The sequence below is a fragment of the Stegostoma tigrinum genome, chromosome 21 (genome assembly GCF_030684315.1).
Source record: "Stegostoma tigrinum isolate sSteTig4 chromosome 21, sSteTig4.hap1, whole genome shotgun sequence".
Classification (NCBI taxonomy): Eukaryota; Metazoa; Chordata; class Chondrichthyes; order Orectolobiformes; family Stegostomatidae; genus Stegostoma; species Stegostoma tigrinum.
This window is the reverse complement of record NC_081374.1, coordinates 32,477,859-32,493,408: the sequence shown is the minus strand read 5'-3', so window position 1 is coordinate 32,493,408 and position 15,550 is coordinate 32,477,859. Positions and strand designations below refer to the sequence as shown.

The 15,550-nt window shown below is 40.0% G+C and overlaps 1 protein-coding gene across 1 annotated transcript in view; it reads left to right on the top strand.

The window, feature by feature from the left end:
• Positions 1 to 6,512: 6,512 nt before the first annotated feature.
• LOC125462778 (cysteine and glycine-rich protein 1-like) overlaps positions 6,513 to 15,550 on the top strand; it is a 34,567-nt gene continuing 25,529 nt past the window's right edge. The window contains exon 1 of the mRNA XM_048553131.2: positions 6,513 to 6,623. The gene's annotated coding sequence lies outside the window, so the exon portion shown is untranslated. The remainder of the gene's footprint in view (positions 6,624 to 15,550) is intronic.

The window sequence follows — 15,550 nt, the reverse complement described above, 5'->3', positions numbered from 1 at the left end:
AAAGACTATGCTGGGCTGGTAGCGTAGGGGATTGGGTGGGTTAAAGCGAGTGAACAAAATTTTTTTATGCTACATTGACCCTTGCAGAATGAGGGTAATTGAGAGAAGACATCAGGGAGCCTGTGCATGGTTCCTTCTGTAGATGGGGGTACCAACTGTCATTGCACAATTGCCTTGTGAGGAAGCGACAACTGGAGTGAGATCACTGGAGGAAATCCTAGCAGTGGTGATTACTTTTGCATGTGGCTTAAAAGAAGATTCAAAGAGGAGGCCACCATCAGGGTATGGTGCATGGGTAATGAAGCAAAGTTCTTGAAAACAATGTCAGGAATCCAATTAGGACTCATGAAGGAAAACTCTTCATGAAAATCAACAAAATTGGCAGCAAACAATTCCTTGAAAAATGGAGCCTTGTGTTTTTTTGGAAAACCATTTTTCTGTTAAGGTAGATTTGATTTTATGTTGATTTTTGGTTTAATGTTACAGTATAAGTTTTTAAAAAATGACTTCTTGTCTACCAGTTTCTTTACATTGGTGGTATTTGTGGATTCCTTTCTTACACAGGATTGGTCTCCATGGGGATTGCAATAATATCATTTTCCAGGAAGCAAAATAATTAGGACATGAAAATAAATACTTATGTATCATAAACAAACTTTAACGAAAATTGTTTTAGAAGTATGTCAGATTGTTTTTATATCCTAATGGAGACATTTGGAATTCTGTAAATCCAGAACTAGTTTTTCAGGGACAAACGAGAAATGCTTGTGTTATATGCTTAACACAGAAGAGGAAAATACTTTGAATATTGTGAAATAAATCATAGATTACACAGAGATACCATTGAAGAGTAAAATCATTGAAGCAATCTTTATGCAATATATCCTGTCTGACAATGTAAATGTGCCTTTCTGTCTTGTTTGACCAAGTATAAAGGTCAAGCCTACCAACCCATTACATTGATTGAAGACTCAAGATTTGAAATCTGTAACGTTGACATTTATAACTGTAGTTGTTAAGTTTCACATTCAAAATAACATAGGCAACCCATAGAATGAAATTAATTCATTTAAGTCCATAAAAGTCCATTATGAATGATTTTTTTTCTTGTTTTTCGTACTTCGAGTTTCTCTCCTGAAATTCTGGTATTCTGGTGTAATTTAAATTACTGTCTGGAATACAGTCAAACTGTTGTGATTCCAGTGGATGAACAAATAAATAATTTGTATTTAAATTACCTTACTTTATTACAGGGTTTTATTTCGAACGTATTCTCATCTACACAAATATTTGTACATTTTATCTTCTCTTGAATATTTTTACAAAGAAAGGTTAAATTTCATCTGCTTACTCCATGTAAGTATGGAACATTGATAGCGTATAGTCAACAGCAGTGTCTAGTACACATTGTTATTTACCAATCATATGTTCTCACCTGGACTCCCAAATGTGCTGATGTGTCAAATGGCTAATATATTGGACAATGCCGCATTATACATAGCATTATAATTTTGATAATGCAAGAAAGTTACCAGATGATATTAATGGTGAGCAAAAAGCTATGGTTAAGTGTTTGTTTATTTGACTTTTCACATGCACATTCGAAGGACATTAGTAAACCTTTGAAGACAAAGAAAAGTAACACTTTCAGATGTAAGTCAGAGTATTCAATCCTTGACGAGAATGCAAGAACATTGTAAGTTTATTTTTCTTTCTCTGTTCAGAGAAATTGCATCTCTGAATGCAAGATTTCAAATGATAATGAGCTGGTAACATGTAGTAATTGTCATTTTCCTGGTTGAAATTAATTGATTTTATGAAAAATCCAACACATGTTTAAATTTTCACTTTGATAAGTGCTGGAAATCTGGTAAATATAAACAGTGATATACATTGCGTAAATTTTAGGGAGATTCTCAAAAGCAGGACAGAGACAAGAAGGGGGTTGGGGATTGGGAATTTTAAAGTCCCGAACAGGTACCTGACAGATATATTCGTTCTTGCTCCTCTGGCTCTCTATTGGTTACCAACATTTCAGGACATACTCCACGGGCAGCAAACGCATGCACATCCCAGGACCTCCAGCTCTTAATTGGCAAAGCAATGTGCCGATTTCCTTTTGTCTGATACCTCTGGGAATATTAACAGCTGCAGACTGCCAGTGTCTGCCCAGATTTGCAGTAAGTTGAGAAGAACTGTGCCAATACCTGCAATCCCAGGAGATCCTAGCCATAAACAGTACTTCTGCTTGTGACAGAGATAATGGGAACTGCAGATGCTGGAGATTCCAAGATAATAAAATGTGAGGCTGGATGAACACAGCAGGCCTGCTGTGTTCATCCAGCCTCACATTTTATTATTCTGCTTGTGACAAATGGGAGAACGTGAATTGCAGGGATGCTGTAGGGGCATGGTGCATAGGTAACAAGACAAGTTTGGGGAATATAGCATGAGAAATCTTGCTAGCCCTCAAGGAAAGAAATTCTCCACGAAAACTCACCAAAACTGACAGTTGGCTGATTTTGGCCAACACTGAGTCTGGGGGTACTTTTTGGAAAAGATTTATCAGCAAATAGGTAGAAATGGAGGAATGGATGTTAAGGAAATGAAGGAAGATATTTCTGTGTGGTTGATGGTGTTAAGTCAGAAGCTCAGTTTAGGAGCAGATAGGACCTTAATGTTTCAAGTAGCTTGGTTTGTTCACAAATAATGAGTGGAAAAATAGATAAAAGCAGTGACAATGGCACTGTGTCAGCAGTCATAGTAAAAGACAGAGGTCAGAATCTTAAGGGTCGACCTGGAGTGTTTAGAATATTTTTGGTGGGGAGGGCAAAATTCAGGTTCCTGGCATCAGGTTACAATTTTTGCACTAAGTTCTCAGAACCTCTTTAGGTAGCTTGGTTTTCCTGATTGTAATTATTGGGAACCTTCTCGGCATTCATGGGCATCCCACAGAAACTCATTAATACCCCAGACTGCAGGAGTTACATTGACGGTCACAAAAGAGAGAAGAAGTGAGTGACTGCAAACCTGAGCCTATACATGTACCTATTCATGTATCAGGTGGGGGAAGACTTCCTCCTGGAACCTCCTAAGTATACATTTCTTTTATTAGCCTGGATACTTCATAAACAAGGCATATCCTTAGATTGTTGCAGTGTAAGGGTGATGCTTGTGCTAAAAAAAAGCCAAGGCAAAAGCGAGGCATTGCAAATGGCTAGATTTGACACTGATTGACTTTAGAATAACATTTATGAACACTCAGAGCTAGGAGCCAACTCTGATGTTTCTTTGCTGAAGGGAATATTTGATTTCCAACAATTAGTCTTTATGTTTTTTTGTTTGGTACTTTATAGAACATAGAACAATACAGCACAGAACAGGCCCTTTGGCCCTTGATGTTGTGCCAGCCTGTGAACTAATCTAAGCCCATCCCCCTACACTATCCCATCATCATCCATATGCTTATCCAAGGACTGTTTAAATGTCCCTAATGTGGCTGAGTTCACTACATTGACAGGCAGGGCGTTCCACGCCCTTACCACTCTCTGAATAAAGAACCTGCCTCTGACATCTGTCTTAAATCTATCACCCCTATTGAAGTTATTTTGTTACCTTTGCAGCAATGATGTCCTACTCAATTTCCGGTCCAAATTATCAGGATGGATTTATCCTGAAATACGTGGGTAATATTCATACATTCTTGAGTGAACAAGGAGCACTGATCTATTGCAGAGACATAGAGAGCTTACACATCCAGACTAACTCTCCAAAATCGCACACCTAGCTTAACGTTGTAATTGCCTGAAATGACTGGTCCCAGAACGCAGTAGAGATAGTCACTCCCAATTCTGCGGGTACAGCTCCAAAAGATATTCATGTAAGCACCTACAAAGGTCAGGTCCCTTCAGGGTTGGCTATAAGAGAAACAGAACCAATCAGCTTCTTTATCAGGTCGAAAGAGGTCTTACTAATGTAATATGAAGAGTTATATTGTATATTGTCACTATCTGCGTATACGTGTGTTGTGCGTATGTGCTTGTGTATTTACAGAGGTAAACATCTATATTGTAATGTTACAAACTACATATGTTAACCAATATTCTATTTTCATTTAATTAGTTTTACTTACAACAAATCAATAGTTTTATGATTTCTAAAGAAACTTGATTGATGTATTTTTATGTTAATTCTAATATGGAGAAACATCTGATTGGTCACAATACAAAATGGTCAAAACAGTTATTTTTATGTTGGGACACGATAGGAGTGAACTTAAAGAAAGACAGTGCACTCCTCCCATCTGTGTCCTAACACCACTCACGCGTATTGATCTTTGTAACCACGTTAGTCCAAGTTGCCTTTGTTAGGCAGGATGGCATCCTGTTGTCATGTTGTGGAAACATTATACCTCTTCGCTCCTGGACAGCATGCATGAGGATGTTTAAGGACACACTGTACACGTGTGAAGCCACTTTCTGTCTGGTATCAGACATTTCTGGGATGTGTGGGAGTGACCAACAGAGGCTGAGTGATGCTTCTGGCTTGAAAATGGGAGGTGTTGTCCTTTTAAACATGGCACCCAGAACCTAGAGCCCAGGAGGCACCCTGGTGGTTATCGGGATTCCCTATCCAAAAGATTCGCCACTCTATTTGTGAGTGCAAAAAGCTGAGAAAAATATCGTCATGTGGGATAACTCAATTGACCAATGAGCGGTGGTGTTTTTACACCAAAACTACACAGTCCCAAAGAAGAATAAAGATTCAGCCTCTGGGTTTGACAATCCCAATGTTTTATTAGTGGAAACTGCAACTCATCCGGGATTGGATCTCCATGAAGAAGTTTGACAACACAAGCAGCGAAGAGGTCATGAGAGATAATGGAAAATTAAAGCTGTGTTCCATTTAACAAACATATAGGAACTAATCAGCCGCCCATAGATAATATCACCTCGACACAACACATAGGTAACCAAAAGATGTAGTAGCAGAAGCACCTCATTCAAGCTACCATCTCCCGCTCCATCAGGAGATTCTCTTTTATCATTCTAAGGAACGGACCCATTCAAACATATGAAGTATGGGCAGAAGCTGACCATTCGGCCCCTTGGCCCTACTCCCCATTTGACAATATCATGATTGATACACTTGTGTATTGACTTCAATTTCATATCTCACTAATAATCCTTGATTCCCTGACCTAATGAGAACCTATCCATTTCTGTCTCAAAGACATTCAGTGGGGTAGCCTCCGTCGTATTCTGAGGCAGACAGTTCCAAAGTTGCATATGATGTTCTGAGAAAAGAAAATCCTCATCACCAAAGGCAACTCATAATTTTAAACATTGTCCTCTATTTCTGGACTGAAGCACAAAGGGAAACATCCTTTCCATGTCCATCTTGACATTAACATTTAGGATCTCAAGCTCTTCTATCAAATCACCCTTCACTTTTTCTAAATTCCAGTGCAAACCGGCCCAGCCTGTCCATTCCAGGTGGGATCCTAGTAAACCTTCTCTGAATCACCTCCAACACAAACATTTTTAACAGGGAGACCAACATCGTATTCAAGATGTAGTCTCACCAATGTCCTGTTTAGTCAAGCATAATATCCTTACTTCATGTTTAATTTCTCTTGGGAGACAGCATAGCGTCCCGTTAGCCTTCTTGATTATTTACTATGTCTGCATAATAACCTTGTGTAACTCATGGTTCAGAATATCTACATACCTCTGCATCTTGAAATTCTGCATTTTTAAAAAAATGTCCCTTAAGTCAACCTCTATCGTTTCATTATTCCTGCCAAAGTGAACAACTTCACATTTTCTCACATGATACTCCATCTACCCAATTTCTGCCTATTCACTCAACTGATCTTCATCCGTTTGCAAATTCCTGGTGTTCTGTTCACCACATGCTTCCTTTCCTATTTCCATGTCATCTGCAAACATAGTTCATTCATTAATCGTGTGGCCCCAGCATTGACCCCTCTGGTACTTCACTTGTGTCAGTCATGTCTCTCCTATAGTAGTTTTTCAAAGTGACAGAGGGGGTGAGCGGATTGTGATTTCAGAGCGGTGCAGTGTGATGAGGATTAAAGGAATAGAGTGCCAGCATTGCCTGGACAGGGGAGTAAATGGGCCCAACTCGTGATAATGGGGAGTGACGCTTAAAGGGGTAATTGGATGGTGATACACAGGAGGACAAAGTTTTGGGGAAGTGGAGCATATCCACGGAGTTTTCAATAAGCTCGATTTGAGACAAATGGTGAACATACAAAAAAAAAGCCAAAATAGGTTTTTTTGTGTGCGAAAAATGATCTCACTGATCAGGAGCTGATCACATCAAAACATAAAAGCCTGACGAGTATTTGCTGTAATTAACACGGGTAAACAAAAACAAATCCTGTTAATGTTTAAAATGAAGGTTTTTAAAGAAAACTAAATGTTCTGGCATGAAAGCCTCAGACAGTGATAACGTCATCTTTAGTGCTGTGCGCAAAGGGGACGAGGCGTTGTCTTTGGCCACAGTTCCGCCTTAAATTGAGTGCTGAAGGCAATAGCAGTATTGTGTCGGGGCGAGCAGGATTCAGAGCGCTTGAAAGTTCCAGCTACAGCAAACAGGTAAACTTGGGTAGGGATAGGCGAGAGCTCTTTGCAGTAAATGTGTCGGCGGAGCTATATCCATTTCAGGTGTAGACTGCAGGTGTTTGGAGGAAAGAGTTGCAGCACAGACATCTTTCTGAGCGCGACATGTGCCAATGACAGATCCGTTCTCCCCAGACTGAAGCGCGCTCCACGGAAATTGATATTTTTTTTTCCTAGTTCTGGGCTGTTGGATTGTTGCGTGCAGGAGTTTCTGTTCTTAGTCCAGTCTCCTTATAAGGTAAAACTCAAGATCCGGAGGTTGAGATGACTCTATGCAAACCTGCCTCCCCTAGACGGGGAGCAACAGGAAACTTAGCGGTATCATTTTGGAGTTAGCAGCTCCAATTCAGATGAGGAATTGTTTTAATAACGAAACGGTCGCATTAAAAGCGTGAGCCAAAGTTGATTACGAAGTTTTCAGGATTACAAACGTAACAAATAATCTGAGTGCTAGCTATGATTCTTTTACGTTTGCTTATTTGCAAAATCCTGATATTAATGCGGGGTTTTATTTTGCAAAAGCGCTAATTGGAGGTGTTTTTACTTTAAATTGAACTCATGCCAATTGGAAAGATTTTCTAAGGCAATTGCATAGTTTCAAACTGCCAAGATGACTTGCATGGCAGTTTGGAAACAGAACTCCTCTACCCCCCCCCCTTCCCCTCCCCCACTCCCCCCATCAGACTTTTGGCACAGTAAACAGATTATTTGCCGGGAGTGAGTGAGAGAGAATGTCCAAGGCGAATGGCTTTAGAAAAGCTTACTAGCAGTAAGTGTCCTGCAAACATGTACAGACCAAAAAAAACTATTGAAAAGAATGGATGGGGTTAATGATGGCCCGAAAAGGAAATCTCATGGAGACAGAGTGCCTCGCTGAAGTACTAAATGAATCCTCTACGTTTGTCTTTCTCTGATGGAAAGATGCTTCCAAAGTCACAGTCAAAAGGAATGGAATTACAAACTTTAATAGGATAAAAGGATGTGCTTGAGTAGCTGGCGGCACTTAAGTTACACAATGCAGATGGAATGCATCCTAGGTTGCTGAGGGAAAGTGAGGGTGAAGTCTGTAGCCACACCCTTTCAGTCTTGCTTGGCACCAGCTTGTATCTCCAGAGCTAGGAGTTGAATAACTTACAATTGGGGCCCAAATAAAAGGGGATAAACCAATCGTTAGTGGCCTGTCAGCCTAATGTTGGGAATAAAGCAAATCCTGAGATCACTTTTGAGAACAAAACTTCTTCTCAGTTGGAGAATCAAAAGTTAATGCAACTGTCTTTTTACTTTTTGTTGTTAAAGGCATAGTTCACTGGAGAACTAATCCCATTATGATGGGAGGCCCACTGATGGGTATACACTTCCTCGTGAAGTATTTGTCAAAAGTGGGCATAGATTTGCTAAAGAGACTGAGTGATTAGGAATAAATAATCCCTTTTGAACTAAAGGGAAGTGTACAGTAGTGCCCCTAGAGACTGGCTTTTGAACTTCTGGTCTTTTTGTTTGATGTTTTACCAGTACTTTGTTTCAAACTTTGAAATTTAAGCAAGATAAAATTTGAGGTTGGTTGTAGATTGTGGGAGTGAAGTGTACTCATGAATGTCGTGACAGAGCTAAATTGCTACTTGGATTGTGAAGTTAGTTCTAAAATACTTGTGTTTAATCTAGACCTTTGATTTAAGAAATGCTTTAGATGCAGATATTCAACATGAAACCTGAAGTCTTGGGTTGCAGTCCCTTTAGCTTACTCTTTAAATGAATAGTATTCAAGTTATTCTGCAGCCAGCGGTCTCTTTGTTTGTTTGAGGTAAACATGGGAAAACAAGGTCCTATGTGATAAGTTGAGCTTTAGTTGCCATTTAAGGTAGGAAATGCGCAGTGTATGTTGTGATCAATTCCATCCCCATTTGGGGAAACAATGCCCTCAAGGCAGCCTTCAAACTATATTTGCTGATAGTCATACATCTTGGAAAGACACTTTTTGGTTCCAACCAATCCATACCAGACATAATCCCTAATGCAAAAAGCAGAAATTACTGGAAAATCTCAGCAGATCTCTTAGCACCTGTAAGAGAAATCAAAGTTAATTGTTTTGTCTGGTGACCTTCTTTCCCCCCCCGCCCCCTGAACTGGACTTCACAGCATCTGAGCGTTTTAAGGGGTTTTTAATGAGGTGCTTCTGCCACTGTGGAGTACAGTACTCGAGTGTTTTCTCGGGAAAAGTCATCCCTTTGAGTCCATGCAACTTGCTTTGCTGTTAGCAGCTCAGACTTGAGCTGGGGGATTGCTAGTTACTTTTTTGGCATCTCTTAAAGTGGTTAACAATGCAGCCTTACATTACCAGGAAACCAGATTCAATTCCACCCTTGGGCGACTGTCTGTGTGGAGTTTGCACATTCTCCCCATGTCTGAATGGGTTTTCTCCCACAGGCCAAAGATGTGCAGGCTAGGTGGATTGATTGTGCCAAATTGCATGTAGTGTTCAGAGATGTGTAGATTAGGAGGATGGGCCTTGGTGGGGAAATGTTCTGAGGTTCAGCATGGACTTGTTGAGCTGAGGGGCCTGTTCCCACACTCGGATTCTATGAATCCCTGATCTTAAGCTTAAGATTTGACATGTCATCTACTTGTGGTTGTGGGGGGTGGGGTGGGGGGAAGAAGAGAGAGAGTAGCCTCCCATGACTTTACAAGTTTTTCTTCTTTAGTTGAATATTTCTTTGAACAGCTGCTTGCTCTCTCTTCTCTGCCACCATCACCTGACACCAAAAACTTCTCCCCTAGTCATTATACTCCACTCTCCTTTTTAGCCTGCTGCATCCTCCTCTGATCACAGGTTGGTTCCTTCCTGCATCTACTGCTGAGAGAACCTAACTTCTGACAGATCCCTGATGCTGCACTGCTTGTGCTGTCTCCAGTAACTTCAACAGTGTTGAATTACTTTGGCCAGAACATCGGTATGTGACTCTTATACCTATTGTTGTTCTGGTTAACCAAGTGTGAAGCTGGATGAACACAGCAGGCCAGGCAGCATCTCAAGAGCACAAAAGCTGATGTTTTGGGCCTAGACCCTTCTTCAGAGCTTCTCCAGTGCCACCTTTTCTTATTTTACTTTGTTTTTGTATTTAACTCACCTAATTGTATTCGAGGTTATCCCTTTGCTTGTTACTTTACTCTTGATGCTTCTTTTAATCACCTGCAGAGACTTGTTGTTCAATACTCCACTCACCAACTTATATGGTTTTTTGATCTCTCTACCTGTAGGTTGTGCTAGTCTGTCTCTCTCAATCTGATGATGGGGCTGAGCTCTGTAAGCTTGTGACTTCAAATAAACCTGGTTGACTATAACCTAATGTTGTGACTTCTGACTTTCTTCAATACCCAGTTTGTAACAATCCTGTTTTTTAAATTTATTACTGAACTATTGTGTGCAAACCTAACAACAACTTGAACAGACTGTCAAGTGCTCCTGGAGTAAGGTGGAGTACAAAACACTTTGACTTTCAAGTCAACTTCTACATGGCAGTGAAGCCATGGGGATGTCTCAAACAATTGTGGACTAAGGCATCACTCAATAAAAGTAACACTTCTTTGCTTAGTTTTTTTTAAACAAAAACTTAGACATTGTGAGGACATCTTTGGTCTGAATTCATCCACCTTTTTTGGCCTTATCTTAAACATTAGTTAGATTTTTGAAAAGAAAAGCAGGGAAAGTGAACCTTGTAGCTCCTGTCACCTGGAACAAATAAGTGTCGATGGTGCACAACAGTGGGAACCAAGTAGGAAGTCCCAATCAGCATGTTGTAGACAGTGACTCAATAACAAGTAGCAATACATTCTAATACTTCTGTTTAGTTGCAATGAGTTGTTTAAAGCCTATTGCAACACTTAAAGGTCAACTCCTAAATTTGAAGAGAATGCTCAATGCAATGACCATAATCGTTGTAGCTCATCTTTAAGAGGGACATTGCTGTGTTACTACTCTTTTTTAATTACAGAAGATCACATTGACAGAATTGATGTCTTGTTTGTGTCTTTATTTCTTCTAGCTAGTGCCCAAAGACAACTGGGAACATTGTAATAACTGACATTCTGTTGTGATCCAACTTACACTATGTTTGATAACCAAATGTGAAGCTGGATGAACACAGCAGGCCCAGCAGCATCTCAGGAGCACAAAAGCTGACGTTTTGGGCCTAGACCCTTCATCAGAAAAGGGGGCTGGGGAGAGGCTCCTGAAACAAATAGGGGGAGGCAGACCGAAGGTGGATAGAGGAGAAGATAGCTGGGGAGGATGGACAAGTCAAGGAGGTGGGATGAGGTTGGTAGGTGGGAAATGGAGGTGCGGCTTGAGGAGGGGATAGGTGAGAGGAAGAACAGGTTAGGGGGGCAGGGATGAGCTGGGCTGGTTTTGTGATGCAGTGGGGGAGGGAGAGATTTTGAAGCTTGTGAAGTCCACATTGATGCCATTGGGCTGCAGGGTTCCCGAGCAGAATAGGAGTTGCTGTTCCTGCAACCTTCAGGTGGCATCATTGTGGCACTGCAGGAGGTCCATGATGGACATGTCGTCTGAGGAATGGGAGGAGAGTTAAAATGGTTTGTGACTAGGAGGTGTAGTTAATAGGTTGGGTTTGGTCACTTTGACTTTCTAAAGTCACAAATTGAGTCAAAAATACAATGGCAGCCTCAGTAATAAAGTTGGCCTTCTCATGGGGACAGGGAAGGCAAACAGCTGAAGGCCACTGCAGGTATCTGGTCTGACTTCTGACAGAATAAAGACAGCTTCAAGATTACCATTTGAAAGTTAAATATACTTTCTGTATGTTAGACAGTCTAACTTGAGGGGGAGGGAGGGAAGCCTGTTAATTGTGACCACTTCACTTCCATTCAGAGGTGACTGGCATGAATTTGATCCTTTAAGGATATAAGTAGATGTTGACTGACTTGCTTTATCATTACTTTAAAATAATTTCAACACTTGAAGCAGCAGTGAGTCCCACGTGTTCACTTTTTTCCAGGCTAATTCATTTAATTTAGCAGCTGATATGCATTTACTATACTTGGGATTTGAATTGCAAGTAATTTTGGTTGTTCATCTCTCAGGATTGCTAAGTTAAATTTAAGGCCGCAATTGGTGACTTCTTTTCCTCCCTAACAACATGGGTAGTTTTTCCTCTTTGAATAAATGCTGATATGGTTTATTTAATTCTCTGAATGAATGCGCCCAACTGGCCAGTCATGGTGACTTTACATCCATGTGTTATCAGGCTTGAGAGATGTTGTAATAGAATGCACTGTTGCCCTTTTAACCTGCATTTCATCTTGATGTATGTAATCACGATTAGGAACTAGTTGTTTTTTTCTGTTTTTCAGTTTAATTTCTTCCACTCCACGGCAGTAAGTCGTAAACCCTGACCTAGGGGTTGGGGCTGGGCTTCTAGCTAACTGTGAATGGAACAGAATTTGAATCTTCCAGATCTAGATTAACTCCATAATAAAACAAAAATTTATGGAGTCAGAACAAAGAATGATTATGTATCTGAATACCCTTCAGTTTTCATCCTCTTGCATCATTTGTTGAGTCCCTGTTAGTAATGGATTATAAACCTTGTAATTTGCATCTTGGGGTTTCCCTTCACATTCTGGTCATAATCAGCCTGTGGTTTTTCTTTAGAACATGCCCTATTAAATGAAATTTCACTTTTTTTTGGGCTGGTGAATATCTAGCATTCTCTGGTACACTCTTCAATTAAGGAGTGGACACCTGATCTGCATTCAATTCTGATAATGTGGTGGAGAGGGTTGAAGTCACTGAAAAGAATAGGGAGCAGGTGTGCCTTACTGCAAAACCAAGTGTAACATAGCTGTAACTTGTCTTGTAATGAAAATAACTTCCACTGCCGGAGAAGTGGGGTTGTCCAAATTGTGTAAATGAGTAACTGATAAAATATTGTCTTCACTTTTTTGAATGAAATCTATAAGAAAGGAGATTCTTTGTAGTCAAATGAAGACCACTTGCTGTCTCTTCTTCCTAAACAGAAGTTCCAAATCGTGTTGTTACCACAACAGTGGATTGAATATAGGTGGGGCTGTTTAAAATACCACAATCGGTAGTATTCAAAGCAACATGCATGTCATTCTAACTGTCCTAGATAAACAAGCGTGGAGCTGGATGAACACAGCAGGCCAAGCAGCATCTTAGGAGCACAAAGCTGACACTTTGAACCTAGACCCATTAGAACTGATGAAGGGTCTAGGCTTGAAACGTCAGCTTTTGTGCTCCTGAGATGCTGCTTGGCCTGCTGTGTTCATCCAGCTCCACACTTTGTTATCTTGGATTCTCCAGCATCTGCAATTCCCATTATCACTGATTCTAATTGTCTTGCCTGACTGTACTTGCATCTACATTGAGTTGTTAGTTCTTCTCCCAAACTACATAATGGAAGGAAGAACTGTGCTGTTGTGCAACAGCAAATGGTGCTAGTGTGCTGTTTTTTGTGTTGTTGGGCCAGTGCTGGTTGTTCTCCAAGAACAAGAAATGTACAAGAGTTTAAGTCTCCCAAAGTGAAGCTGTGTGTGTCTGTCTTGTGCTGCTTTGAATGATTAGACTTGCATTTTAAATTGCCTGAACATTTGAGCCTGATTGCTGGCATCATTCTTGACAGCTAACTGTGTATTTATGCTTTGGCAGCATTTTAAAACTTAAATTCCGGGGACACTGCCTGCTTGTGGTCTTTTCCATTTGGTGAAAGAGTGCTGTTGCCACCATATTGATTGAAATGTTCTGGCTAACAATTAACTGGCTTAGTGATTCATCACTAAATGTTTTAAACAGGAACAGTTGAAATTAGCTATTTCTAACTTTTTTCATTTTCCACAGATAAAGGGACAAGTTGATGCAATCACATTTCACTGGGATAGTGCACTGGAAATCCAGCCCTGTTATTCCTGGACTCAAGATAAAGATGTTAACATTATCATTGCTACACAGCATTCCCCAAGTTACTAGTAAAATGTATTTAACAGCAAATGAGGACTGAATTGCTATACTGACAAAGTGTACTTTGTCTTCAATTACCAAACTTAAACTAACCACAGAATCAACTGTTTTGCTAGACACTTAACTCTACTATTTTAAAAAAAAATTCTAAAGCCCTACCCAAATGTACATATATACAAAAAGAATCCTCCTATGGAGAAAGGAGTAAACTAGGGGAAACAGCTCAGTGCCAGTCAGATGGAGTTCCTTCATATTTTTTCCAAACTTCTTCAGCTTGTTCTCACTTGCACAGATACAGAGCAATGGTCCACAATTATAAATGGCAATGGCTTAGTGCCACTGAAGGGAACAAATAGGTTAGGTTTTTTCAGGCTTGGCATATTCTTTTTACCAAAGAAAATATAACACCATCTGCCTTTTCACCCCTGACCAAAGGCTTCTGCTAGTGTCACCTTGCAGCAACAAGCTGTTTAACCATGCAGGAGCCAATCAAGTGTCACGCTGATGTCCATTAGCATCTACAGCTGGTCAATGTGACAACAGTCAAGCTGTCATCAGGCAAACATCACATGTTTGCTGATACTGACCCATCAACAAAGAACTTCCTTTTCCTCCTTCACACCAAACAATGGCTGCTTGTAAAGAAATGATGTAAAGTTACATGTAACAAATTTTGGTCACTAAACAATAAAGTAAAGAACAGTTTTTTACCTGTAACAGTCCTCTCTCTTTTTCAGCACAAATAGATATGGTTGAAGCCGTGAGACTTTGTGGCTAAATTTTTCTTCAAGTTCAAAGACTTTGCACTTCCCTCTCCCTTTAAAATTTTGGCCTGCACTTTAAACCACCCAGGCTTGCAGTTGGGTTGAATGCAGAATAGGAGACCACTCCTCTTCAATTTACCTCTTTAAAAGTTACAATCATGAAACATATCTTGATTGAATGTATTCAACTTTAAAACAAATGTTTGAATAATTGAGTTTCAGACTAAAGTACAGTTGCTAGTGTTTTTGTGCTCCCTGCACTTCACTTGACTGTAAGTTAATGACCTTAGCCAGCGCTTATTAACAGACCAGAACATGGGGGCGAAAGATGTTTAAGACCAACACTTGCAGGGCAGATTAGATTAAAATCAATGTCTTTTATGCAAGAGCAAAACCTGTTTGTCACGGCCGTCATTTTTTTCACTTTGCTTCAATGTGAAGCACATTCGGGTAGTAATGTGAAATAAACTAGTGAGACAATATCTGCTCCACTTGTATTAAAGCCAAGCCCAAATCAGAAGCCTCTTTCTTTGCAGCCTAATGTTTAATTGACTCCTACATTCCTTCATGCAACTGTTTTAATTGAGAATATCATCCATAAAATAGTCAATAAATGGCTGTTTGTCTAACTGGAAGATTTAGTTTCAGTTGGAAATGGTTTCTTCACATTTTTTGTTTTTCCTGTGAACATCCCTGTTTACAGTTGCATATCGAATGAACACAATGCCATCCTTGAGGCTCAACCTTCATCTTTATTCTTGTTGCTGTAATTAAATGTTGGTCTGGAAAAAGAGCACCAATTTCACCAACTGTCTCCCCCTAACAAATGTTGTGAATAACATACTCTTACGTTGTTTGTTTCCTCTTGGCATGGATCAAAGCATTTGTCATAATAGCACAAAAATGCCTGCCTGAAGCAAGTTCTGTTCAAACTTGATTGCAAGGCAGACTGGATGTCAACTAGCCATTTTGTTTTTTAAATGGATTTTTTTAGCACTTCTGAGTAGAAGGGATTTTTAAAAGGAAAATCTTTATACGAATGAAAGCTTTGTGCTTTTGCAGCAAAGTCAATTTTAAGTCTCACTTTTCACACCACCTTCCTAACCCCTCACCATAAACTTTCAAGTTACCCAAGCTGTTGTGAACAA